Below are 13205 nucleotides of genomic sequence, written 5' to 3'. Positions count from 1 at the left end.
GCTCCCCTAAGGAAGAACCCGAGCTCTCCCTTGGAGGTGCTGAGCCTTACAAGGAGCACAAAGGGCAAAGACCCGAGCTGACCCACCCCAGGGCAGTTCGGAACACACTTCTATCTGAACTCAAGACTTCACCTCGCACACCACTTCGGCTTCAAGTCGCCTGACTGATCAACCGTACCTGATGCCCAGGAAGCTCGTACACGGAGGCGGCGCGCCTGACTGATTAGGGGTCCGACACATGACAACCGCCCTCCAACGGCCACCTGCCACCGCCATCTCAGACATGGCAGAGACAGCCCTGACAAGGACAGTGGTGGTTATGACACCCGAACTGGAAACTGGTAGAGGTTATGACACCCGAACTGGCGTCTGACAGGGATGATGACACCCGATCTGGCGGAGGTGATGATGCCCGATCTAGCAGAGGTATGGGAGTAAGTGTACAAGGTGATTATAAAAGGCCCCCATCTCCCAAAGAAGGAAGTATGTGATTTCTGTGCTTTCTAGTCTTGAAGTTCCTCATTTCCCTTGCCTTCTCAAGAGCACTAACTTGAGCTTCGGAGTGTTCCAACCGGGTTCCTCCCTGGAAGTCTCCGTTTTCTTCCTTGTTTCAGGCATTTCCAATTTCGACAGAGGCAAGGTAACCGACAGCTAGGACTGACCGGATTACACATCATCACAAGTGTTAACTGTTAATTAAATATAATTGAAAAAATAAAAACATAAAAAAGCATAAAAAAGAAAAGTGAAAATCAAGTTTTAAAATTAAAAACATGATAAAGGGTAAAAATGGAAAGTAAAAATCAAGCTTTAAAATTAAAAACTTGATAAAGGGTAAAAATGGAAAGTGAAAATTAGGCTTTTTGATGAAACATTGTCACCACCCTCATTTTTATAAATGAAATAGAGAGATTATCCAATTACAAGTGCTAACTGTTATTAAATAAAATTGAAAAAATAAAAAAAAACATAATAAACAAAAAGTGAAAATCAAGTTTTAAAATAAAAAAAAAACATGATAAAAGGTAAAAATAGAAAGTGAAAAATCAGACTCTATTAAATAAAATTGGAAAAATAAAAAACATAATAAAGAGTAAAAACAAAAAGTGAAAATCAAGTTTTAAAATAAAAAACTTGGTAAAAGATACAAATGAAAAGTGAAAAATCAGGCTATTTGACAAAACATTGTCATCATCTTCATTTTTATAAATGGGTATAGATTTATGATAAACCTCGTATCTACGAATGACCCTGACCAATTCACATTTAATGTTTTCAATCTAGGATTTACTATTTCCTAACAATCACAAACAACAAGAAAAACAATACTGAAAGGGTAAATAGCACATGCACAAACACAGAGAAAGAGAGAAAGCATGAAAATAAATAAATAAATTGAGGGAACGAGGCTCCACGTCCACCACCTGAAATACATGTAGAACATCGCTGTCTCTATTGCCTAGGATGATAAACCCATAATAAACCCCCTTGTCCACCCATTACCAAAAAGAAACTAAAGAACCCTACTCTACTCTTTCTTAGAATCCGAGGAGGAACTTCTTGTCATATATCACTCACAGGTCACAAGTCGCTTGTTATTCAACAGGGAGCACACATGAAGTGGCTGTTACGAAATTTTTGAGAATAAACCTGGGATCTGGTGCCATTCAGGATTTCAGACACCCGTGATATGTTAAAAGTAAAGGGATAAGTAGTTATTTTATACACTAATTTTAGGGTTTAGGGATTTAGAGTTTACAAGGTTAGGGTTAAGGGTTTAGAGTTTAAATTTTAAGGTTTAGAAGATTAGGGTCTAGAGTTTAGATTTTAGGATTTAGAGGGTTAGGGTTTAGAGTTTAGATTTTAGGGTTTAGAGGGTTAGGATTTAAAGTTTAGATTTTAGGGTTCAGGATTAGGATTTAGGGGCTTAGAAGTTAGGGTTTAAAGGTTTAGAGTTTATATTTTAAGGTTTAAGATTTATAATTAAGGCTTGGAGTTTAGATCTAAAAACCGTAGAACAGGGTAGGAGCCAAGTGAACTTTATGATAAGATAATAAACGAAGGAAGAAAAAACAACCTATAAGGCTATGACTGAAGCATCAAAGCAAAATCAAACCCTTAACTCCAAGTGGCAAAAACCTATTTTCTTTTTTTTTTACACATAAAATCAAACCTATTTTCGGGAGTTTGACACCCGGAACCAATTGAACATTACTGAAAACCCACCAACTTGGGTCGTATTAAAAGTTAAATTTAAATTTAATAAATTATAATGGTGTTATTAAAAAATAAATTATAAAAGTCAATATATGATATAAAATATTTTAGACTAAAAATGAGAATTTTACCACTTTCTTGTATTAAAAATTATAGGGTAAATTACAAAGACCCCCTTGTACTATAGGGTTTGTGACAGACTTCCCTGTACTTTGTTTTGCGACAAAGACCCCCTTCTGTTAGTCTCCCGTTGAAATCCACCGTTGCAATATTTTTTTAATTCCCATACTATCCTTGTAATAACTATTCGTAAAAAAATACTGTTCATCTTCCTCGACCTCACAATACACAAACAACAGTAACGGTAACTGTTGCAGTGGCGGCGGACTTCTGAAGTCCTCCCTATCTCTCTTTTACCCTTTCCCCTTTCTTCTTCCTGGAGAAAATCACAGCAGATATTGAACACGAAGCTCAGTCCCAACACCATCGTAGCTGATCCACTGATTGCTGCTGACGATGCTGTCGACGTCATGGCGTCATAATAACGAAAAAAAAAGGCGGCTTCTTTCTATACCACCAGCAGCCAACCTTCTCCTTAAATTCATTTGTTGGTCAATCATCTCTGCTGCCCATTTGCCATTTGCTCCTCCCCTATTTCCTCTCCCCCCCCCTCTCTCTCTCTCCCTCTTCTCAATTGAGCGAGCCATAAGGATAGAATTCCAGACTCGATAATGGAGGTGGTGATACCAGCACCACCAAGCGGCATGGATTTCAACTTCGACAACGCCTGCTCTTCCCCCTACATCAGCGCTCCTTCTATCTCCAAATGTTTTGGTGAGTTCTTCAGCGCTCTCACTAGTCCTACTATGGCCATTGCAACCTATCGTGGCTTCAACGACTTCTCCATCACTAGTGGCGCTGGCGGTAGGGGGGTATCTCTTCTTTGGTCATCCCCTTTGACTAGGAACAGAAGCTTGGAAAGTCGAAATCCAACGACACCAATAACGACGATGATGACTTCGCCTTTGATTTCAGTGGTCAGTGAGAGGCAGTTCCACTCACCGTCGATGAACTCTTCGACGGAGGCGTCATTAAACCTTTAAAACTTCCTCCTCGGTTACAGCAGGTTCCTAGCAGAGTTGACGAGTTTGCTACTCTGAAGAGCGCTGTTTCGCCACCAAGGTTCCCAAGATCACCTATCTTGAAGGGGAAAAGGATAATCCGTGAAGCGTTGTCCCCGCGACACAAGAAAGACTTCGACCCGTTTGCAATTGCAATAGAGCAAGCGCGTAGAGGATCAAGACGCGATCGAGGGAGAGAAATGTTCTCTGGTTCGAATTCTGGCCATAGGGGTACCCGATCGCTGTCGCCTTTTAGAGTTTCTACGTTCGCATGGGAAGAAAAAGAGCAACAGCAGAGCACCAGGCCCTTTTCGTCCAATTCAAAATCTTCTTCTACATTGTTGTCGTCTTTGAAGGGGAGAAAGAAATGGAGGATGAAAGATTTTCTGTTGTTTCCAAGCGCTTTAGAAGGTCGAGCGACGGACAAGGGTCCTTTCAATATCTGCTGTGTTTTTCTCCGGGAAGAAGAAAGGGGAGGAGAGAAAGGGGAAGGGGAAGAAGAGAGATCGGGGAGAGCAGGAGAGGGTGCAGCTGCTGCAATAGCTACGGCCGTTGATGTTCTTGTATTGTGAGGTCGGGGAAGAATAGTATTTTTCTCAGAATAGTTATTACAAGGGTAGTATGGGGATTAAAAAATATTGCAATACAAAGTACAGGGGGCCTTTGTCTCATGGTCATAGTACAGGGGGGTCATTGTCGCAATACAAAGTACAGGAGGGTCTTTGTCATAGACCCCATAGTTAGTTTACCCAAAACTATATTTAAAATATAAAATATTAATATATGTCTATAGTTGGGTCGGTTTACAAATGGCCAAATCGAAACTAACCTAACTTGGTCAAGTTAGAAAATTGCTAGACCAAAGATGATGAAATACTAGAAAACCAACCAACTCGGGTCGAGTCCGATTGGATTGGTTATTAAAAAGTTAAAATATAAAACAATTATACTCCTATGTATTTCTATTTTTTAACATCGCTTAACAAAGTCCGTGTGTCGCACGGGTCCCCGCTAGTGTATATATATATTATTAAAAAGTTAAAATATAAAACAATTATATACTGCTTTGTATTTCTGTTGTTTAACTTCGCTTAACAAAGCCCGTGTATCACACGAGTCCCCGCTAATATAATATATATATATATATATAGCAAGATGGTCCACGTCACCATGCCTCTCCTTGCTCCAAACCCCTTCCTAATTTCTTGTTTTTTTTTTGAATTTTTTATTTTATTTAATTTCACATAATTACCCACTAAACCAATAAGGAAATAACATAAGCTTAACTATTTCTAATAACCATAAAGAAAATAGCAAGTTACTTTTCTAATGTTTAGCCAGGTGGAACCACTTTCTCCTAAATTGTCTCTAATTCCTATTTATCTCCTAAATTATCTCTATCTCCTATTTATCTCTTAAATTATCTTTAATTTAGTAGATATATTATCTCCTAAACTATCTCTAATTTCTATTTATTATCTCCCCCACTTTTTATCTACATCTATCTAAAGAAAGTGTCAATTAAAAAACTTCAGAATTATTTGAATATTATAATGAAATTATATACTAACTTTAAAATATTTATTCGAATTGAAAAAATTAATTATAATAGATTTAATAATATTTATATCTATTATTAATTCTCTATTTTTATAAAATTCATCATGAAATTATGTAGTAACATTATAAATTATAATTTTAAGAATTATTCAATTTAAATGTTATTCAAATAATAAAAATTTAACATTAAAAAATAAAACATTATTTAAATATTTCAGTAACTAAATATTTTACATAACAAAACATTAAAAATAACTAAATAATTATATGAAAAATATTAAATATTACATAATAACATTAAAATAAATAAAAATTCAAATAATTAAAATTTTAAATATTTTACTTATTATATAAATATTTAAATAACAAAGTATTTAACATGAGTAAATTTTACATAGTTAAAATAACAAAATTATGTAATGAATTTTAAAAAGAATCTTAAACGTAGAAAAATAATTATAATAGATTTCGTAATATTCATATCAATAATAATTCAATATTTTACAAAACTAATGATGAATTATGTAATAATAGTACTAATTATAATTTTACAGATTATTAAATTCAATAAATAATTAATATTTTAAAAATTTAAATAACTTATTTAAATAACTAAATAATATTGTAAATAATTAATTTCACTTATATCAGTTAATTATTATAGAAAGTAACTTTCAAAAAAAGTTATTTATTAGCAATAATTTTATGATAATGGTGCATATTCATTGTATGTTTATATGTACTAAAATTAATATTTATTGTATTTGTAGTAATTATTTATTGTGTTTTTTGATAAATATATTTTTATGTTTTTATTTAACAGAAAATTATCAATAATTATTGTAAATTAAACAACTGTTATTTAAATTTGAAATTTAATTTATTATATATTTGATAAAAATTTATTTTTTGTAATTATGCATTTTTTATAATTTATTGATTAATATTTATTAGAGATCAAACTATTATTTGAGATTTCACTATTTATTGACTAGTTTAATATATTTTCAGTATTTACTGTATTTTTATAATTATTGTATTTTCATTATAATTTATTTTCGATAATTGTGTATTTTTCTATAAATTTTCAATAATTATTAGAGATTTTAAACTATTAATTTAGCTAAAATTAGGAATGTTCAAGGATTGGTATAGTTTGGTTGCAGGCTGTTTTGCTTATGAAATCGACTTGGTCAAGTCAGGAGTTTGTCACACAAAACTGATTGAGCATTAGTGAAAACCCGTTAACTTGGGTTGTACCGATTTAGGTATATTTTCAGTTTGGTTTGTTTGTTTAAAAGATTTAAGCTTAAAAATTGAATTTAAATTTAATAAATTATAGTGGTATTATTAAAAAACAAATTAAAAATTAATTAAATTTATTATATAAAATATTTTATACTTAGAAATATGAGAATTTTCCTACTTTTCTATATTAAAAAATCGTATTTAAAATATAAAATATTAATATATATCTATGGTCAGTTTGATTTACAAACTGCCAAACCAAAACTAACCTAACTTGGTCGGATTGGAATGTTGTTAAACCAAAATCGATAAAAAATAGTAGAAAACCAACCAACTTAGATGGAGTTTTATTGAATTGATTATTAAAAAGTTAAAATATAAAACAATTATATACTCTTATATATTTTTATTGTTTAACCCAGCTAGTTTCTACATATAACTACTCATGAGTCGATGTCATTGAACCCAAATTTATATATTTTAAGAACATGTATTACAACTGCTGCATAATAATATTAAATTATTTATATTTTCAACTACTTGTTTGTTTGTTTCGCCAAAGCTTCTTTTGATGCATAATTAATTAATCAAAAGCATGAAAGTTGCATCACTAGACATGTTTGGTGTTGTTCATCGGAACGATCACGATGATGATACAGATGATATTAGAATATAAGACATTCTTCTTAGGATCCGGATCCGGATCCGGACGAGAGGAAACTTCGCAAGAGGAAATGTTAGAACAAGTAAGATTAATTAAGAAGTCAGCTCCTACAACCTGGTTTCTTAATTAATGGTCTCCCGTTTTCCAACACCGCGAATCCCGAAGTCTACATTGTTCAGATATGATTATGGGTGAACCAGCCGAGCTTCTGATCCTTCTTAACGCTAATGGTTCACCCCACATTAGTTGAATAATTTAGGGTCTGTTTGGTTCGAGGGAATAGGAACCTAGAATCGGGGTCATTCCGATTCTAGATGTTTGGTCGATCGGAATGGGAATGAGTAGGCCGAAATGGCTATTCCTGATCCCCTCCCTCGGAATGTGATTCCCATTTTGTTATTAATAACGGTAACAGTATTCTGATTATCAAATTCTCACTCACCGGTTCTTTTATTTAGGCATCGGTTTTTCAATAATTTCAATATCTTTTTTTTTTCATTTTCACTGTTTTAAAAAATCATGTACCGTTTTTTCATTCTCAAAATTCTCCAGCGACTTTTTTTGACATGTTTCTAGGGTGAACAGGATAGAAACAATCATCGGAGAAGGGACTCGGCAGCAGTTTTCGTCCACAGTGTCAAGTGACATTGTTCATATATGCAGGTTAAGATGATGACCGTTTTTCATTCTCTGGCTTCTCCGGCGAAATTTTTGATGTGTTTCTAGGGTGAACGAGATAGAAATAGTCATCGGAGAAGGGACCCTAGCATCGGTTTTCATCCACAGTGTTGAGCAACACTATTCATATATGCGGGTTAAGAAGATGACTGCTTTTCATTCTCAGACTTCTCCAGCAGCTTTTCCAACATGTTTCTAGGGTGAATGGGAAAGAAACAGTTGTCAGAGAAGGGACCCCAGTATCGATTTTCATCGATACTATTCATATACATGGGTTAAGAAGAAGAGACAAATCAGGTACGAGTGGGGTCTATATAGTCCTACCTGGTCCATTTAACTAATGTGACATGACTTATCAATCGGAATCCGATTCCGATTCCAACCTCTTGATGAACCAAACAGCACCAATCGGAATCTGATTTTGTTTCTTGTTTGAACCAAACAGGTAGGGGGAATAGACCATTCCGATTTCAAGGGATTCCCATTCCGATTCCGATTCCAATTCCGATCATGAACCAAACGGACCCTTATTCTATATGGTGTTCGATTGATTGCCGTTATTAGATAGAAATTTTACGGTATAGGACACCTTAGCTTAGAATTCGAGTTTATGTGAAAAGTATTGGTATCAAATATTGTATTAGACAACTTGAATATGGATATGCTTAAGAAACATATGGATACGAGCGAAAAATATGGTAATGCTTGGATACACTAAGGAAATGCATATAAATTCAATAATTATATTAATAACTTCAAGTTTAATGTCAAAATAACTATAGAGAATGTATAAATACATAGGAATTGTTTAATTAAAGAAATATATTATTATTGATATAATGAGATACATAGATATTATACAATCTTATTGATAATGCATCAATTTTATTTTTATTAAAATCCAAGGCACAAAAATATGCAACCATTATATTTGAATTATTATATCAATTATTTTTATCTTACTAGTTTCAGTTTTTAACATCAACAAAAATATCAACTAAAAATTAATTTGTAAATGTTCAGTAAATAATACTTTCACTTTTGTAAACAATAAAACATGTTTATATAAAATGTAAATGAAATTTTAAAGATGCATATCATATGAAAATTCATAAATTCTAATTACTAAAATAATTATTCATTATTAATATTTTTATTTTTATGAATATTTTAAAATAAAAAAATAATTTTTATTTAAATGTAGATTAGTGAATTTGATAGATTCAATTTATATTATATTCTTAAATATTTTGTAAACAATATTTTATCTTTGTAATAATAAATACATTGTTATTTAATGTAAATTAAAATATTAATTAATAATTTATAAAATAATTATTATAATTTATCAAGTCTACTTAAATAGTTTATTGATTTATAAAATAATAATTTTGAATATTATTTTTGTTAATTTGTACTTGAAGTTATTGAATATATTATTTGTTTAGATTAAATATAAGAAATAATTTTAATAAAAAATAATTTATTTCATTTATTATCAAAGTAAAATAGTTAAGATCCTTGGACCCTTGAATTTTATACGACCCGAATTTCAGAGATTAAATAATGTTAAAATCCATTTTTTTAATGAATCACTTTTCTGTACAATACACGGATTTGATACGTTTCTATCGACATGTATCACAGCAGTGGCATATACGCACGAGTAATATCGTATCGATTTTTAATCCTCTGTGAGAGCAGGCACTAAGAAATCTTACATTTTTATAGTGCCGGTATGGCGAGAGGGTGACAGTATGAAAAACCCATAATTTGAATGGATGGATAAAAGAGCAAAGTTTTGATGATGATGTACTGATCAATCATGCAAATGTAACGTCACCAATATTAATGTACAGATCCGACCACATCTCTACCCTGTTTGTCGTGATTATGGAGCGTACGATCAACGTCGTGATTTTTGACGTTATTTCTGTGGTTAGTGGAGTACGAAAGCAAAGGTCTTAATAACAGAAGTGCTCAACCACAGACATGTCGCCTTCTATCAGAGTGAAAATTGACTATATATATATATATATATATATTTCATTAGTATAGGCTTTGATATATGGCTGCAATAACACCACACCAACCATGGCTATATGGCTATTGTATGGTAGTGGTAGGTGAAATACAAGATTTATGAACCCCACCCGAATAATCAAAACAATACAAAAGTACACGACTTTGTGTTTATCAAGTGGCCGGGGTCGGGGGATGACAAACCATTTGCCCTTGGTGTCCTACTACTGCATTCCGATACGTCTCCATCACCAATGAAGACAAACGCCTAACAGAGTTATCATAATCAAGTTTGTCACGAAAAGAAGAAGAAAGATGCTATGTTTTTCTTGGGGTGCAATTGATTTCCATCCTGGGGCTGAATGGTAATATATACCTCAAAAAATGAGCAAATTCACCTGTTCGGATTCCTTTGCTTTTCAACTTCCATTTTTATTAGTAATCAATTCATAAGAATGTATTTTATGACATGACACCACTAGCTCGTTAGAGCCGAATCTCTTTCAACCTGCACAGTTTGAGGCTTGAGCTGAATAGCTGATTCTTTAATTATTGAAAATGTAGCCCCGGCTATATATATATATATAACGCTTAAAGCAATATTAAAAGATCAAACCCAATTGAAATATTAAAAGATAGAAAAGGACGAGGAGACTTTCTAAAAGAAAATCCACAAGCGTCGTCAAGCCTCATTTTTGGAGGTTCTAAATGCGCCTAAAATGGCAACAGGTTTTGATGAAATCAGTAAAGGCCCGAAAGGTTTACTGTCATGCAGCTTTAACTCGACTGATGGAGAAGCGATTAAACAAAAATTTCCTATATCAACGAGTGCCCTAATTGCATGGTATGCTTTTGGCTCGGTTTGAAAAGAGTACAAATTAGAATACAAATACTAATATTTTGTAAGCATTTATATTGTAGCACTGTTTCCAATCAAATTGAGCCTTAATTACATACATAAATAAAAGGAAACAAAAGGACACACCTGTGACGTAACTTAATTAATGAAGCTTCCCTTTCATTAATTTTTTTTTGTCATCCATGGGTTGGTTAATTATCGCCTTAAGCCACACATCAGATGCAGAATTGCGGCGACTCTTGTCACTTTACATTATATAGGCTCCACAATGGTAAGCTGAAAGCGAGTTATGTTAATGGTTGTTAGTTGCTGATTCTTATCCTGGTTTTTTAGAATTATCTTAATGGCTTTTGTTTGTCACAGCGGTTTTGTTTGTAAGCATGCATGATTTTTCCATGAGCATGAAGGCATAAAATTAGGGCGGGGGAGGGGGGATCAATTTTGATAAGCTTTTTTTTTTTAATTTCCTATAAAAAGATGGAAAAATCTTTCAGAAAAGTGAATACTTTTATTTGTTTACTTTCTCGTAACTAGCAATACAAAAGCTTCTTCATCCAAATGGCTTATTGAAGCACCCCCCTGTTTCCATTTCAAGTTTAATCCCTGTACGGGACCAAATGTCATTGAATAGGAACGCAGCAGTGGCGCACGCTGATGTTCAAGTTATATGAGAAAAAGGGTAAAGTTATGTGGCCTTATATTAACTGGGACTGGTTTATCTAGCCAAAGAACCAGATAAATATATACATATGTATTAGTGCATGCATTAATTTTGTTCAATCAGAAGAAACTGGAAAAGAAGAAATATCATCTGACCATAGTGCATAATAAGGACATTGTCCTATTCTCTAATTTTTCTGATGAGGGCGGATTTGGCCCTCCAATGACATTGTGACACATGGCATCTTAGAACACTAGGTGAAACCCAGAATCGCTCAGGCAACAATTTGTCAAATTGATGGTGTCCCGAACTGGCAACCTAGTACAGGCGCCGACCTGGAGACCAACCTTTATGTCGAACTAGCAACCTAACTAATAGGATAACAGCTCAGCCTGAAACGCCAAGTCTGCAATGGATTGAGCTCGGATAAACCGACCACCTTGGGATAGGACCACCTCGGGACAAGTCCACATCGAGACAAGTCCACCTTGGGACAAGTCTACCTCGAGACGAGTATACCTCGGTGCAAGGTACATTAGGACCACCTTGGTCCCAAGGCACTTCGGCATTCATATCAGGTCGGATCTAAAGAGCATGAGCTCAGGCAATGTTGATTGACCACCGCATGGCAACCCTAGGGATCTCGTCACTGTACTCCGTGTCTTACGAGATCATACCTTGTAACGGCTAGTATTATCTCCCCATTCCTCGATTCAGGCAGAAATGGTCAGCCTTATCGGTTGGTAGCGTTATCCCCAACTAACACGGAAACAGATCCTGTCGCAGCGAGAATTTCGGAACTACTCCACCGAACCCGCAAGGACTCCAGTATATAAAGGCTTCACCCCCCGGGGGTGAGGGGATGCGTAATCTCTGCTCTCTAGCTCTCTTACAATATAATATCATTTTCAGCTCGCAACCAAGTGCTAACTTAAGCATCAGAGTGACCTTGCCGGGTAAACAACCCCGGGTTCTCTGTTCATCTCTTGCAGGTTCATCGAGCCCGCCGTTGCTGACAGCCAGATCATCTCCTACAAGGAGCAGCCGGATTGCGCTACATCACCTTCCATCCTAACAGAGACAGAGGTACGTATTCTGCTTGTATCCTGCTGATTCGGCCTGTCTCTACTCTACTCTCTACTATGGTTTAATAAGTGTATTAACGATGCGCGATAACTCACACATGCAAATAGGCATTTTAATTAGCAGGGAAATCGACTTAAGTAGTCTCTCACTCTCACACTGTTGTGGCTTGCTGGAAACACTAAACCTGTAATCACATAGTACATATTTGGCATCGATGATGTAAATACAAATAAAGTGGTGCTGCTGCTGTGTGGGTTGGAAGCATAGTTTTTTGAGAAAATGGCGTCTTTTTTTTGTTTGAAAACATTGCTGTCAGGTAAGATGTTTGATGGAGTAACAACAACACCTTCTGTTTGGTACCAGTGCTCTATATCTGTCTTCAACACTGGAACCCATTATAGAAAATCCACATCACTGCCACATCATGTTTTCATTGGCAGCAACGAGCTACAATATGAGAAAACGTTGAATTTGATGTTGCTCAAAACCATGCCTTCTCAATTTACAAGATGTGGCTTGAAGTACAATTTTTATAGAAAAACGATTTCAAACATATTGACATTTCCTAGAGTACCATTTTTCCCAACATGATTCTAATGTATCACCATTTTCTAGAGCAATGGCATCTATGCCAAACAGACGCATAAAATTTTGGAGTATGGCAGGCAAAACAACACCTCTTATCTATTGTCGTGGTGGCATAGGATTAACTAATTTTTATATTAAACCCTAAACCCTGAAATCTAAGACCCTTTATACTAAACCCTTAAACCCTAATCCTAACTCTAAGCCCTAAAATTATGAACTTGATCGGACACATTCCAACGTTTTTTTCCCATGAGTGGTGACCCGGATGTGCACGCTCTTGTTGAATAAACCATATAATGTCCTATCGTGATGGTCATTAGATGGCCGGAAAATATAATCAACGAGAAAAGAAAAACAAAAAAACGAAAAAACAAATCCGAGCACACCCACTTGTTGAGCAGGTTTTCTTGAAAAGACATAAGCACTTTGATTTAGTAAAAGAGAGATTCTTTTGTACTTTGGTCTTTTTCAAGAGACAAATGGTAATTTTATTTTATTTTG

The 13205-nt window shown here is 34.4% G+C and overlaps 1 pseudogene; it reads left to right on the top strand.

Moving 5' to 3' along the window:
- Nucleotides 1-381: 381 nt before the first annotated feature.
- On the top strand, nucleotides 382-4309 carry LOC148803655 (uncharacterized; annotated as a pseudogene).
- The last annotated feature ends 8896 nt before the right edge of the window (nucleotides 4310-13205 follow it).

This window comes from Nelumbo nucifera, chromosome 1 (assembly GCF_055504915.1).
Source record: "Nelumbo nucifera cultivar China Antique chromosome 1, China Antique-T2T, whole genome shotgun sequence".
Classification (NCBI taxonomy): Eukaryota; Viridiplantae; Streptophyta; class Magnoliopsida; order Proteales; family Nelumbonaceae; genus Nelumbo; species Nelumbo nucifera.
The sequence above is the reverse complement of the archived record's forward strand: the minus strand, read 5'-3'. Positions and strand labels throughout refer to the sequence as shown.